Below are 14,575 nucleotides of genomic sequence, written 5' to 3'. Positions count from 1 at the left end.
AATCAAAGACATAGTTGTCCATTGATGACTATCCAAGCGGTTTAGTCCATGTGGTAATCTAGTGACTCATGAGGTCGTTTCATTTCAATACACAAGTTTATACATGAATGATAATCACCAATTCAAACACCCATTCAAAGTACATCGTCTATTTTTCTTTAACCATTTATTCACTTGTGTATGGAAACTCCCAATATTATAACCAAAATTGTCTACTAATCCTAGATATAACAAGAAACAGATTTACTTATATTGTGTATAAAAGGAGCATAATATCGATGTTTGCGTCTGAATGGACAGATTCCCTTGGATGACATTAACAAGCAGGCGTCCAGCTGACCATATATGTTTGTACTATCATCTATGGTCACCAATCATTTGAATCAAGTTGAATTCATGGATGCACAATACGTCAGTTTGTGATGTAAATTAATGTAATGCAAAGAATCATCTGCAAAATTGAATCAAAGAGAATATAAGATCAACACAAAAGCAAGTGTTTGGGGAATCGGATGCATCATAACAAGCGAATATCTACTCAAACAAGTTTAAACTCAATTCACCATAACATTCACACCCAATAAAAAAAAAACTCAATATGAATAAATCAGTGTGGAAAGAACCTGATACAAAGCTGCTCCATCAATGGAAAATCTTCAAACACTCCACAAGAAGCAAAAGCATCCACTGATCAAGTTTTTTTTATCTTTCTCTCTCTCAAATTAAAATCTTAAACCACCAATATAGAATAAATGAGAAATCGTTTACTCTCAGGAAATAAAAACTAATTGAAAATTGAGAAAAGTGCTATATAAGAGAACACAACTTTGATTAAATAAGCCCAAAATTTTCTCTCGCCGCTGTGATTATCAGAGAAGTGGGAGAACCACGACTGATGATTTGCCACCAAAAACCAGAGAAACGAGATCGCGGCTTCTACTGCTACACGAGATCCTTCACTCGGTCGCTCGTTCACTTATTCTTTCTTCTTTTTTGTTCTTCATATTTTATGGTCTCTGAAATTCTAAGATCTAGCAAGTGAAGAACTGGAAGAAAAAAAACTGCAAACTTTAAGGTTTTGGAGCAATTGAATGAACTTTAGGTAGAACGCATGAAACTACAATTACATGAATAAACACATAGACAACAAAATTATCAGGGTGCAGATTTTTAAACCAAGTTGTAATTCTAGCAAACCCATCAACCATCATCTTCCGCTGGATTTTGTGTTTTCTGAAGAAAAAAAAGAGATAGAAAAAGGAGAGAGACAAGAGATTGTAACCGATGTAATTAAAGGGTAAATAAGTAAAATTGCCCATACAAAGTGCCTACTCCTTGAAAAGTGTCTAATCACGTAAATACTTTTAAAAAAGTGCTCTACACTGTAATATTCTCTAAAATTTAACCGTGGGTTTTGCGTGTATATATAAGATATCTTTTCACATAGTTAAGAATGGTATGTCTTAGTCGAGTGGTTGAACGTCGCCTGACTCTTCCACTACACCTGGGTTCGAGTTCCCCTATGCGTACAAACAGAAGATTTTTAATTTTTTTCTTTTTTCTGTTTTTTCTTTGATTTTGGATCTCCTTAATCCCTTACCCAATCTCACATCCCCTTGATTCTCGATTCCGACGACCACAACTACGATGCCTGGCGTGAGCATTTCCTCACTCATTGTCTTACTTTTGATGTCCTAGGCCACATCGACGGCACGTCGGTCCCTGTCGACGCTAACGATCTTCAATGGACCAAGAAAGATGGCTTGGTCAAACTCTGGCTCTACGGCACGTTGGCTCATGAACTCTTCCATAGTTCATTCAAAACTGGTGGATCTGCAAGAGACATTTGGGTCGAGAATCAATTTCGCAATAACAAAGAGGCGAGAGCAATCCAGCTCGATAATGAACTCCGCTTAACTGAAATTGGTGACCAATCCATTCAAGCTTACTGCCAAAAGCTCAAGTCAATTTCAGATATGCTTGCCAACGTTGACGCTCCGGTCTCCGAGCGCAATCTTGTCATGTACATGCTCAACGGCCTCAATGAAGAATTTGATAACAGAATTAATATAATCAAACATAAAGACCCGTTTCTCAGCTTTGAGACTGCAAAGTCAATGCTTCAATCGGAGGAAACAAGGCTGAAAAAGCACCATAAACAAATATTATAAAAGTCAGAGACTCTCCAACCCAGGTGATGGATAATAAATGAGCTACATTCAACCACTAGACTAAGACAAAATATTTGTAATGTTGTGAAGTAGATCTTATATATTTACGCAAAAACCATTAGTTAAGTTTTAACCGTAGTTAGTGTCTCCGTTAGCAAAGTTAACAGCTGTTAACTAGGAAATGTTATTTTATCAATTTTTACTAAATGAAGGTTTTAAAAGGCAACCAAAATTAACTTAGGTATTTTTGTTCCAAATTTAATATTAGAGGTATTAAACGGTCAAATTTAAAATAGATGGCAGTTTTTTCGGGGTTTTTCCCGTTTTCTACATTTTGTTTTTCTTGATTAATCTCGTAAAATAAAGTGATGTCAAAAAAAATAGGACGGTAATTTTTAATACTTATTACTAGTGATGGTAAAAGATGATATTAAAATCATTAAATTTATTCTGTAAAAATACAGCAGATAAAAATATATCTTTTTGAAAACTATTTTTTATTATTATATAAAGTTTGGTTTTTAAAGTTAGTAATTCAGAACTTGATTGTTTTTTCTAGTACCATCCGCAAACTTAGCATTTGCGGGTGTTTACCGATTCTAATTTTTAAGCCAATCATAGATATCATTTTAAACCACTTTAGATCGCCTTGAAAATCAATCGCCCAATTGTAGTTGCTAGCAGAAGTGTTTGTAAAAGAAAGTCATATAAACAACAGAGAAATAAACTTGTTATCAAAATCATGGCATCAATTCCTAACGTTTTCCTACTAAAATCACGGCATCAATCCAAATTAAAAAATAAATACAAAAAGTAAACGCAAATTTTGTAATAAAATTTTTAATCAGGAAAATCTACCAATTCAAACACATTTATTGTAGTTTGTCATATTACTTGGATGTAGTTCAAGTGATGCATGAAGTAATACGCATTTCACTATGATTTATTGTTTTAATAATAATTATGTAGTACTTTATTTATAATTTTTTATTAATTGTATGTTATCATAGTAACATAAATTTTTGGTGTTTTAATATGTAATACTTAAAGGGTGTATTCAAAGTAGAATTTAAAGTGATTTGAGTTTTCTTGAGTTTTTAAATGATTTTGATGATTTTAAGGAAGTTCATATGATTTTTGTAAAATCTATTCAAATCTCACATTAAACCATGTGATTTGAATTTTTGTATTTTTAACTAAGGAAATCCTCTCAAATCGTATCAAATAATTGTTTTTAAGTTAACCACTATCATACCCATTCGTTAATCAGTTATAAAATTTCCGCAAACACACTAAATTTAAACAGTTAAATAATTAATTCAAAATATTTAATAACGCTAAAAACTGCAACCATCCGTTTTCGCAAACTTTCCGTATTTGTAACTGTGTCTGCTGCGTTTAAACCATTTAATCTCTCATGATTAAGATGATTTTTTTTTTGAAAAAGATCTCCCGTTAATTTATTGAAAAGAGTAAAAAAAAAAAATATACACACGGACTTGCCTTGGTCTTGTTGACCCAAGATTATCATCCCTCAAAATCGAGTCTAACACAATTGGAACAAACTCACAATAATGAAAGCCTAGACAAAGAGAGAATGCATAGCTCGCTAAACCATCCGCAAGACGATTTGCTTCCCTATACACGTGAGACACTCGAACATCCCAGTCTTTTGAAAGAAAGTCATGGCACAAGCGTACCAGGAACGACAGAGGATGCATATCACTTATCCCTGCCGTAAGAAAACCAACCACCACCGCGAAATCCACTTCAAGCTCTACTTTCGGGAACCGTCTTTCCCAAGCTAAGTACAGCCCATAGTAACCCCCCCCCCCCCACAGCTCCGCCAATTGCGCTGAACATATGCCTATATTCAGTGCAAAACCTCCTAACCAATTTCCGTCTCCATCCCGTAGCACTCCACCTGCAGCTGCAAGTCCAGGATTACCATGAGAGGCTCCGTCTGTGTTAATCTTGATCCAAACTACTCTCGGTGCTTCCCAACCAATTAACTTCTCCACTCTTGATTGTACACCCCTTACCACGTTCATGTTCTTCTTCGTTACAAAGACTTCTTTAGCGACGTCTCGAACAAACTGGACCCTATCTCGGCATCTTCTATTTTCACCAAATACATTCCCACACCTCCATTTCCACCCCCACCAAGCAGCCATTGCAAAGACTGTAGACCACGAGCTCTCCGCAAAAGGAACACCCTCACGCAGATTGTCATAAACCCATTCGAATAGAGTCTTAGAGAAGAACTCTCGCTGTCTTCGTCGAGGCACTATCCTGGTCCAAATTTCAGCCATGGCAGGACAATCCGGCAGAATGAGTAAAGTAGTCTCCACTCCACTCTTACACACCTCACAAATATTAGAAACACAAATGTGTCTCCTATACCTCTCCTCGTTGGTCATGAGCGCTTGATTACTCACTAACCACAAGAAACCTCTCACTCTTTCTGGTACAAGCACCTTCCAAATACGATTGAAGAAGTTTGACATGTTCAACCTTGGTAAATCATTCAAGCTTAACATTGCATATGCAGATCCGACAGTAAACTGCCCATCTTGTGTTTCTCCCAAGGCCAATCTGTCACGTGCACCCGTTACAAGATCCAACACCACAGCCGAGAGTTCAAGGATTCTTTTCAGCGTGACATAAGGGCTTATCTTAGAAAAATCCCAGCCTCGCCCAGCGCTCCACAAGTCCTTAGCTAACATCGTTTCAAAACCTGCGGGCATCTCACCATTACTTTCATCCCATAGTAACCCGCCATGTAACCACTTATCCTCCCAAAAACAAATCTCGGTCCCATCACCCGGAACCCAACTCAAGCTATGCAGTATAACCTCGATGAAGCCCACAACAATACTCATCCAAGTTGGAGACCAAGTATTCTTTTTAATTAACCAACGACCATCACTAACCTCACCAACCTTGTACTTGCACCTCAACACTCGTGCCCAAAGAGCAGACTGATCCTGTAACAATCTCCAACCGACTTTTGCAATAAGAGATTTATTCATGTGCTTCGCTGATCGGATACCCAAACCACCTTCACTCTTAGGAGAACAAACCTTCTTCCAAGCTACTAGATGTTGCTTCTTTTTCTCTTGCGTACTGCCCCAAAGGAAAGATCTAGATATCTTATCCAACTGCGAGATTGTCGATTGAGGTAACAAAATCGAACTCATTGCGTGAACTGGTAAGGAGGATAAAACTGCTTTGGTGAGCGTCAGCCGCCCTGTAAAACTCAGCGTTTTCTCTTTCCAGCCCGATAGCTTAGTTGAGGCTCTTTCCAAAATCTCTCCAAATGTGGTTTTATTGATCCGTCTATGAAGAACCGGCATACCCAAGTACTTCCCCAAATCCTTTGTAGACTTAATCCCACTTTCATCACTGATTGAATTGCCTAGAACACGAGACACATTATTCAAGAAAAAAATCTTTGACTTCTCGAGACTTACTTTCTGACCCGAAGCGGTACAAAAGGTCTCCAACACCCCTCTGATTGCCCGCACTTGGGCGACCGATGCTTCTGAAAAAAGTATGAGATCATCCGCAAAACAGATATGGGACAGCTTCGGTCCACCACGAGACAAATTAAACGGCTTCCACCTCTTCTTCTCAATGGATTCCTTAATCAGATGACAAAGTCGTTCCATACACAAGACAGAGATAGGGAGATAAGGGATCCCCTTGTCTCAGTCCCCTTAACGGTCTGAAAGAGTTAGTCTTCTCCCCATTCCATAAAAGACTCATTGATGGCCCAGACACACACTTCATTATCCATCTCACCCACAACTCAGAGAAACCCGCAACCACCAGTGTGTCTTCTAGAAAGTCCCATCGGATCCGATCATAAGCCTTCTCCAGATCCAATTTTAAGAGCATCCAACCCTTGACTCCTTTCTTGCGTCGCATCGAATGCAATGCCTCTTGAACCACGACGATATTATCAGTACTTACCTTGCCTGGGAGAAAACTCGACTGAGCAGGACCTATGATTTTATTCATAACTGGCTTCAAGCGTTCAACCATCGTCTTCGTTATAATTTTGAATAACACATTGCACAAACTTATTGGGCGAAATTATGGTATTTTCTCTGGTTTACCAACCTTTTGCAGCAAGACACCTAGAACATCATTCAGATTGGAAGGTAGCTCAGCAGTCTCAAAGAATTTTAACACCAAATTTGTGACAGATTCACCCACTGTCTCCCAACATCTTTGATAGAAAATTGGCTGAAATCCATCAGGACCAGGAGACTTATAGCTTCCCATCCCACGAATCGCTCTCTCCACTTCCTCAGCAACGATCTCCGACTCAGACCCACTTGGTCTGTGTGTGTAATTTGCACAAAACCTCCCTGTGGCAGCTTCTCCACCTCCTGCGCTATATGATCCATGAATAAAGACGAGAATAATAATCCAGAACAAGCTTCTCTAAATCACGAGTATCTGATACCCACTGATCCTCATCATTCTTAAGCATTTTTATGCGATTACGTCTTCTCCTAATCACAGTAGATGTGTGAAAGTATGAAGTGTTCCTATCTCCCATATGAATCCACTTCTATCTCGATTTTTGAAACCACAACGTCTCCTCCTGTTCCAAAATAATATCAAACTCCTTAAGCAACGTCTCCTCCTTACACATGATTAAGATGTTGACACGTGTGAAAGAAAGTTTTAATTTGCTACCGAAACTTTACTTGCCAGGTCCGAAACACATAACGTATCTTTTTTTACCACACATAACGTATCTCTCTCGAATTTCAATAATCAAAGATAAAAGGTGCCAATTTATAATTGGGAGATTTGCAAAACTACCCTTTTTTAATATCCTTTTGCAACAATACTTTTTTATGTTGTCCATTTTTAAAAATACTTCTTCCCTTGAACAGAATGACCAAATTACATTCATCTAATAGGAACATGTAATTATAAACTGAAATTTTCCCGCCAAATTTTTGGCACCAAATATTATTTTTTCCGCCAAAAACAAAATTCCGCCAAACTTTTTTTCCGCCAAAAAATAAAAAATCCCGCCAAAAAAACAGTTTCCCGCAAAAAAAAAATTTCGTAACAAATGTTTTTGGCGGAAAATGTACAAGGAATTTTAAAAGATTTACAAGGGATTTTAAAATATTTACCAAAGATTTTAAAAGGGTTTTAAAAGATTTAAAAAATATTTACAAGAGTTTTTAAAGGGTCTTCTCGTAAATTCTTTAAAAATCTTTTAAAAACCCTTATACAACTTTTAAAACCCTTTTAAACCCTTTTAAAATCTCTTTTAAATATTTTAAAACCCTTTTAAAACCATTTTAAAATCCCTTCTAAATCTTTTAAAACCCTTTTAAAATCCCTTCTAAATCTTTTAAAACCCTTTTAAAATCCCTTCTAAATCTTTTAAAACCCTTTTAAAATCCCTTGTAAATATTTTAAAATTATTTTAAAATCCCTTGTAAATCTATTTTCCGCCAAAAAATTTTTTTTGCGGGAAATATATTTTTGAAATTTTTTTTGGCGTGAATTTTTTTCGGAAACTTTTGGCGGGAAATTTATTTTGGAACATTTTAGGCGAAAATATTAATATTTTATTTTGTTAACTTAAAACGATTTCCAAATTAGGGGTAAATGGGTCATTAAAAAATTAAAGATGGTAGAAATGAAAATGACAGAAAAGGTAGAGTTTTTTTTTTTGGTAGAAGAGGGGGCGAACCCCCATTTTTATTAAAACTGAAAAACTAAAAAAATTACACTTGAACGTTCCGGGGGTACGCAGACCCCGCTACATCGTCGTGAACAATCGACATAACATTATCCGGAGTAGAATTAAACAAATGAAAACCTAACGGTAAAAGAAAAGCATAGTTAGCTAACCCATCCGCAAGACGATTAGCTTCTCTATACACATGCGAAATCCGGACTGACCAGTCCTTTGAAAGTAAGCCATGGCACAACCGCACCAGGAAGGACAGCGGATGCGAATCATCAATCCCTGTCCGAAGAAAACCCACTACCATCTCCGAATCAATCTCCATCTCCAACTGTGTGACACCGCGCTCCCAAGCGATATTTAAACCATAATATGCTCCCCATAGTTCCGCAAGCGGAGCCGAACAAATCCCAATATTCAACGAAAACCCATAACACCAATTTCCATCCCCGTCTTGAACTACGCCCCCTGTTGTAGCTAGTCCCGGGTTACCACGCGAAGCCCCATCAGTATTGAGCTTAAACCAACCCACCCTTGGCGGAGACCACGCAATCAATCTCTCCTCCCTAGCTGTCCGCGTCGTCACTCCCATGTTGTGCACATGCGCCTTCCAAACATCCAACGCACGATCCTTAATAAAACGAACCCGATCCCGACACTTCCTGTTCTCGCCAAAGATGTTACCGCAACGCCATTTCCACCCCCACCATATGGCCTGCGAAAAAGTGACCGCCCATGGACAACCATTAATCTCTATCTCCTCTCCTAAATTTGCGTAGATCCATTCTAACAGCGATTTCAAAAAGAAAGAAGAGAGTCTCCGTGCTGGTAACAAGCGGGTCCAAATTCCCGCCATCGCCGGACAGTCCCGTAAAATGTGTAGAATTGTCTCCTCCCCACTCTTGCATACTGAACATAAGCTCGAATCACATAAATGCCGTCTGTATCTCTCAACATTCGTCATCAACACCTGATTTGCAGCCAACCATATGAACACTCGAACTCTTTCATGAGCTACAACACGCCAAATTCTAGAGAAAAAACGCGCCATCTGCTGCTTCGAACTCCAGTCCAAGCTTAAAAAAGAGTAAGCTGACTTGACTGTAGAATTACCATTGGAACACCCTCCCCAAGACAAACGATCCCTAGCCCCTGTCACATTATCCACCACCAAAGATAGTAACTTGAGCTTCATACCTTCTGTGAAATACGGCGTAAGCCTCTGTAAATCCCAGCCCACTCCATCTCTCCAAACATCCACAACTTTTAACCGCCTCCCAGTTTGCCGGTAATTCGCATGTTACCACCTCACATAACGGGGTCTGCGACATCCACCTATCTTTCCAGAAGAGGATATCAACACCATCCCCTAGAACCCAGCTCAAACCCGAGAAGACCACCTCCTTCAGACCCACGACAACGCTCCTCCATGTAGAAGACCATGTACCTTTAGACACCATCCACGCTCTGTTATGAATATCACCGACACGGTACTTGCTTCTCAAGATTTTCGACCATAGACTCACATCATCATGAAGTAAACGCCACCCAATTTTCGAGAGAAGAGCCTTATTCATCTGTGTAGAGCACCGGATGCCTAACCCTCCATCCTGTTTTGGCAAGCACACACGATCCCAAGCAATAAGATGTTGTTTTCGTTTTTCCATTGTACTCCCCCATAAAAAAGAGCGTGAGATACTGTCTAATTTATTCAAAATAGACTGTGGCAGCGAAATTGTTGACATGGTATGAACCGGAATGGATGAGAGGACTGATTTAGTAAGTGTAATCCGACCCGCAAGACTGAGGAAGCGACATCTCCAACCCGCCAGCCTTGAAGCTACTCGCTCTACCACATCACCAAATGTGTCTTTATTAATCCGCTTATGAAGAACTGGCATTCCCAAATATTTGCCCAGATCTTTAGTTGCCTTAATGCCGCTTTCATTACTGATAAGAGTCGCTAAATCCCGAGACACATTATCAGAGAAGAAGATCTTTGATTTTTCGAGACTAACCTTCTGCCCCGACGCTACGCAGAATCGTTCTAGAACTTGTCTGATAACCCGAATTTGTGCCACCGATGCTTCGGCAAAAAGAATAAGATAATCCGCGAAACAAATATGTGATAACTTCGGCCCTCCCTGAGAGAGATTAATCGGTTTCCACTCCTTCGAAGCTACTGAAATCTCTATCTGATGGCACAACCGCTCCATACAAAGAACAAAGAGATATGGTGACAGCGGGTCACCTTGTCTCAACCCTCTAGCCGGTTTAAACGGATCTGCCTTCTCCCCATTCCACAACAAAGTCATAGATGGTCCTGCAACACACTTCATGATCCACTCTCTCCAACAATCTGGCAGTCCCACAGACACTAAAGTATCATGTAAAAAATCCCAGCGTATACGATCATAGGCTTTCTCTAAATCCAGTTTTAGGAGCATCCAACCTTTTCGCCCTTTTTTCCTCCGCATTGAATGGACTGCTTCTTGAACCACCAGAATATTGTCGGTACTCAATCTGCCCGGTATGAAGCTTGACTGAGCTGGACCAACGAGCTTACTCATCACATTCTGTAAACGCCGCATCATGGTTTTTGTAATTGTTTTAAACAAAACATTACATAAATTGATTGGTCTGAATTGCATAATTTTACTCGGCTTAGCTAGCTTAGGGATAAGCACCATCAACACATCATTGGTTCCTTCAGGTAAGATCCCTGTTACAAAGAAATCCAACACAAAGCGGGCTATTGACTGTCCCACCACCTCCCAACAGTCTTGGTAAAAGATTGGTTGGTATCCATCTGGCCCCGGAGCTTTCAACTTCCCCATACTCCGGACTGAAGCTTCCACCTCAACTGCCGAGAACGGTTTGGTAAGCTCTGCTACTTCTCTCTCTGTAAGCCTAGCAAAACCTCCCGGTGGTAGCATTTCCACCTCTTGATCAACATCCTCCATGGAATATAATCTTTTATAATAAGCAGTCGCCAATTTCTCCAGCTCCTGCGGGTCTGAGATCCATACACCACTATCACTCTTCAACATCTCAACACGATTCCTTCTCCTTCGAATAATGGTAGATGTGTGAAAGTATTTAGTATTTCGATCTCCGTCTAACACCCATTTCTCCCGTGACTTTTGGAACCAAATGACTTCCTCCTGCTCCATGACAACATCTAACTCTTTAATCAGCTCTTCTTCTTTGCGTAACAGAGCATCAGTTTGAACAACATCGAGCAAGTCTTGTACCGATTTGATTTCCGTGGTTAATCGATCCTTACGTTGATTAATATCACCAAACACCTCCCGATTCCACTTTTTCAGCCTAATTTGCAACCCATTAAGAGCTTCAGGCGTTGATAGACTGTTATTCCAAGAGAGTTGAAGAAGCTCCTTAAACCCGTCATGTAGTAACCAAGCTGCCTCGAACCGGAATGGTCTTCGTTTCGGGTCACCTCGGAATGCAGGCGAAAGTTGCAGATAAAGAGGCGCATGATCTGAGGCAACAACGGGGAGGTGAGTTACTGTCGCCTCTTGCCATCTCAAGCGTGCCTGGGGACAGCAAAGAATCCGGTCCAAGCGCTTAGCAATAAAATTCTCTTCCAATCTACCTCTTCTCCAAGTATACTGACTCCCTTTAAAACCCATATCAATTAACATAAGCTCATTAATCCATTCACCGAATGCTAAAGAGTCCAGAGACAAACGTCCATTCCCCCCTGTCCGCTCATCAAGTCTTACAATCATGTTGAAATCACCACGAATCACTAAAGGACCATCTACTCCTTCAATCGCAGTTTTCAAACATCCCCATAGCCCGCTTCTTCGACTAACTGATGGAGCTGCGTAAACCACAATCAAATGCAAGGTCTCTGTCTCACTCACAATCTTGGCGTGAATAAACTGTTCAGACGAGGCCACAACTGTAACCACTCCCACACTAGCTCTCCACAGCAACCATACTCCACCACTATGCCCCACTGCATCGACCCGGAACGTGTGCTCGAAACCCAACTTCTGACAAATTCTGCTGGCTCTATCTCCTGCAGCGTGTGTTTCAAACAGAGCCAGAATGTCGATGTTATTCTTCTTCAACATGTACCGTATTGTTCTTCGGAAAAGAGGTTTATTTGCCCCCCGGCAATTCCAAAATAAAACATCCATCATAAAGAGATTGAAAAAAGCTTGAACTACCGGGGCAAGCTGTCATGCCGCAAGAGAGGTCGCCACAACCGCCGACAACCCATTCTGCATTTCCACTTCTCTATTCTGTGGCGCCTCTGCCAAATCCACAAGAGAACTCTTCGCCACAGCCTCTCCCGCCACAGACATTGACACGCCATCAACTCCTCTACTCTCCTTCTCCGGTGAACCACCTCCACCCTGTCGATACACCGAAGATTCATCCACTCTCAGCCTTTTCCCCGAGCCAGATAACTCAATTTCCTTCCTTGTCGGGCCAAAAACTAACCCACGCACAGGCCTGTTGGAGTTACCATTTCTGGGCTTTGGCCCATTAGCCTCTCCTACCTTGCCTCCAGCCGTTTTATCTTTTTTTCCGGCCCTAATTTTATTCATTAAATCCACTGGCGCCCAAGCCTTCCCTTGTGCAACACTCTTCCCTTTTTTAGCATAATTACCATTCATCATATTTTCTTTATTCGCATCCACTGATGCAGCAACTTCCCTTACACTCCCCTCAATCACTTCCTCCAAATTCCCAAAACTGTTAGAGGTATCAATGCTTTCCATATTCGCCCGCCCAGAAATATCACGCAGATTCCTTTCCAAATTTGTGCTCAACCGACCAGCTGTTGCCACCCCACTATTTTCCGGTGCTCCTCCCTTACGGCCCGTTCTTCGAACCACCGTAAAACCGTCATCCTGCGGCGTCCCACCGGAAACATTCACTGGAACCTCCACGGTCACAGGCGCCACTGTCCTCTCCACCACTCTCCTAGGACAATTGTGCACCAAATGACCATATATCCCACATCCCGAGCAAATGTTTGATAGACCCTCATAAGCAACGAAATATCTCTCTCCATTAATCGTTATTGTACCTTTGAGAGGTTTTGATAGATTCACCTCCACACATACTCGTGCAAATCTAGCTTTCGCATGATGCAATGTCGTGAGATCCACTTTGATAGGTTTCCCTAATCCCTGAACAATACCCAACAGGATCGTTTCGTGATACAGATTCAAAGGAATATTCGACAAACGAACCCACACTGGCGTTGTTACTATCTCATTCCTCAACGGATCAAAGTCCGGAGACCAAGCTTGCACCATTAGGTGGCTCCCAAACGCTCTCCATGGTCCACCGGTAAGAGCCACCAAGTATTCATCTTCCAGATCAAAGCGAATCATAAAGAACTGTCTTGGGAGATCCAACACATGCATCCCTCCCTTTGGATTCCACATTTCCCTCAATCTCTTGTTCAACGCTGGTAACGCTATGTGTCTCCCTAACACCTTCACAATAATACACTGCTTCCACAAACCATTCATCACATCAAGAACTTCCTGGGCGATCGTAATGACTGGTTCTCCATCCTCCCCATCAGGAAACTCCAGCCGCATCCTCGCCATGACGAACTCCTTATCCAACACTCTCTCCGGTGACAACCTCCCTCCAGCATTGCTACCGGACACCTTACTCGCCCATGACTCTACCACATCCAGAGGGTCTCCCGAGGGACGACCACCATCTCCGATATCCATCATTGGCGCATCTTGCGAACTCGTCACTGGAACCCTAAAATCGCCTCTCTCACCCATCTTTTTTTTTTTTTAGTTTAGCTGAACCAGATGTGCTGTATTTAGCCAATTGATATAAAAAAAAAAAAAAAAAATCTACATAATGAGAAGGGGCATCATGAAAAGGTAGAGTTGAAAAGGGGCATCATGAAAAGAGCATTTGAATGAATTTTTCTTTATAATTGGGAAAATTACATCAATTACCATTTTTTTCAATTTCTTATAAAATCTACCACATTTCCAATCCCCTTTTAACTCCTACGACATTTCCTATTGAAATTACTAATTTACCCTCTATATTTATTTTCTTATTTATCGCTCCTTTCTATTTCTCTTACCTCTCTATTTATTTTTTCTTTCTATTAATCTCTATTCCCTCGACACACGTGCGCTTCAACCAATAAACATTATATTTCGTGAGACTAAACAAATAACTTTCGTTTTTGTCTCCAGATCTTGTCCCCGATTGGAAATTTTCTGTTGTATATAGATCTTGTCCCCGATTTCATCATCTTTCAAAATTATCATGAATCTCACATCTTATCCACCAATTGTTTTTCATTTAAGGATTTCGAATTTTATTTAGATTTTTCACCATCTATTTTGGTCCGCAGATTAGTTGAACATTATTGTCTTCACCAATCCAGATTATTGCTTTTTTTCCTTCGATTGCAAAATAACAAAAAGATCCAGTTATAACATATTATCTTGTCTATCATTTCGATCTGAATTTGTCCCTTATCTAATTCTATCACTCATTCGATATTAACTTATCCCCGATATAATATATTATTAAAATAGAATTATATGCAATTGTAAATGTTCAGGTGAAGACAATAACGTTCAACTAATCTGTGGACCAAAATAGATGGCAAAAAATCTAAATAAAATTCAAAATCTTTAAATGA

The 14,575-nt window shown here is 40.2% G+C and overlaps 2 pseudogenes across 2 annotated transcripts; one reads left to right on the top strand and one right to left on the bottom strand.

The window, feature by feature from the left end:
- Positions 1 to 1,452: 1,452 nt before the first annotated feature.
- On the top strand, positions 1,453 to 2,160 carry AT5G36937 (annotated as a pseudogene; the record flags this gene model as incomplete). Its single annotated transcript has 1 exon — positions 1,453 to 2,160.
- A 1,427-nt stretch (positions 2,161 to 3,587) lies between these two features.
- On the bottom strand, positions 3,588 to 13,688 carry AT5G36935 (annotated as a pseudogene; the record flags this gene model as incomplete). Its single annotated transcript has 1 exon — positions 3,588 to 13,688.
- Between the last annotated feature and the right edge of the window lie 887 nt (positions 13,689 to 14,575).

Source organism: Arabidopsis thaliana, chromosome 5 (assembly GCF_000001735.4).
Source record: "Arabidopsis thaliana chromosome 5, partial sequence".
NCBI lineage: Eukaryota > Viridiplantae > Streptophyta > Magnoliopsida > Brassicales > Brassicaceae > Arabidopsis > Arabidopsis thaliana.
This window is presented reverse-complemented; position numbering and strand designations above follow the sequence as displayed.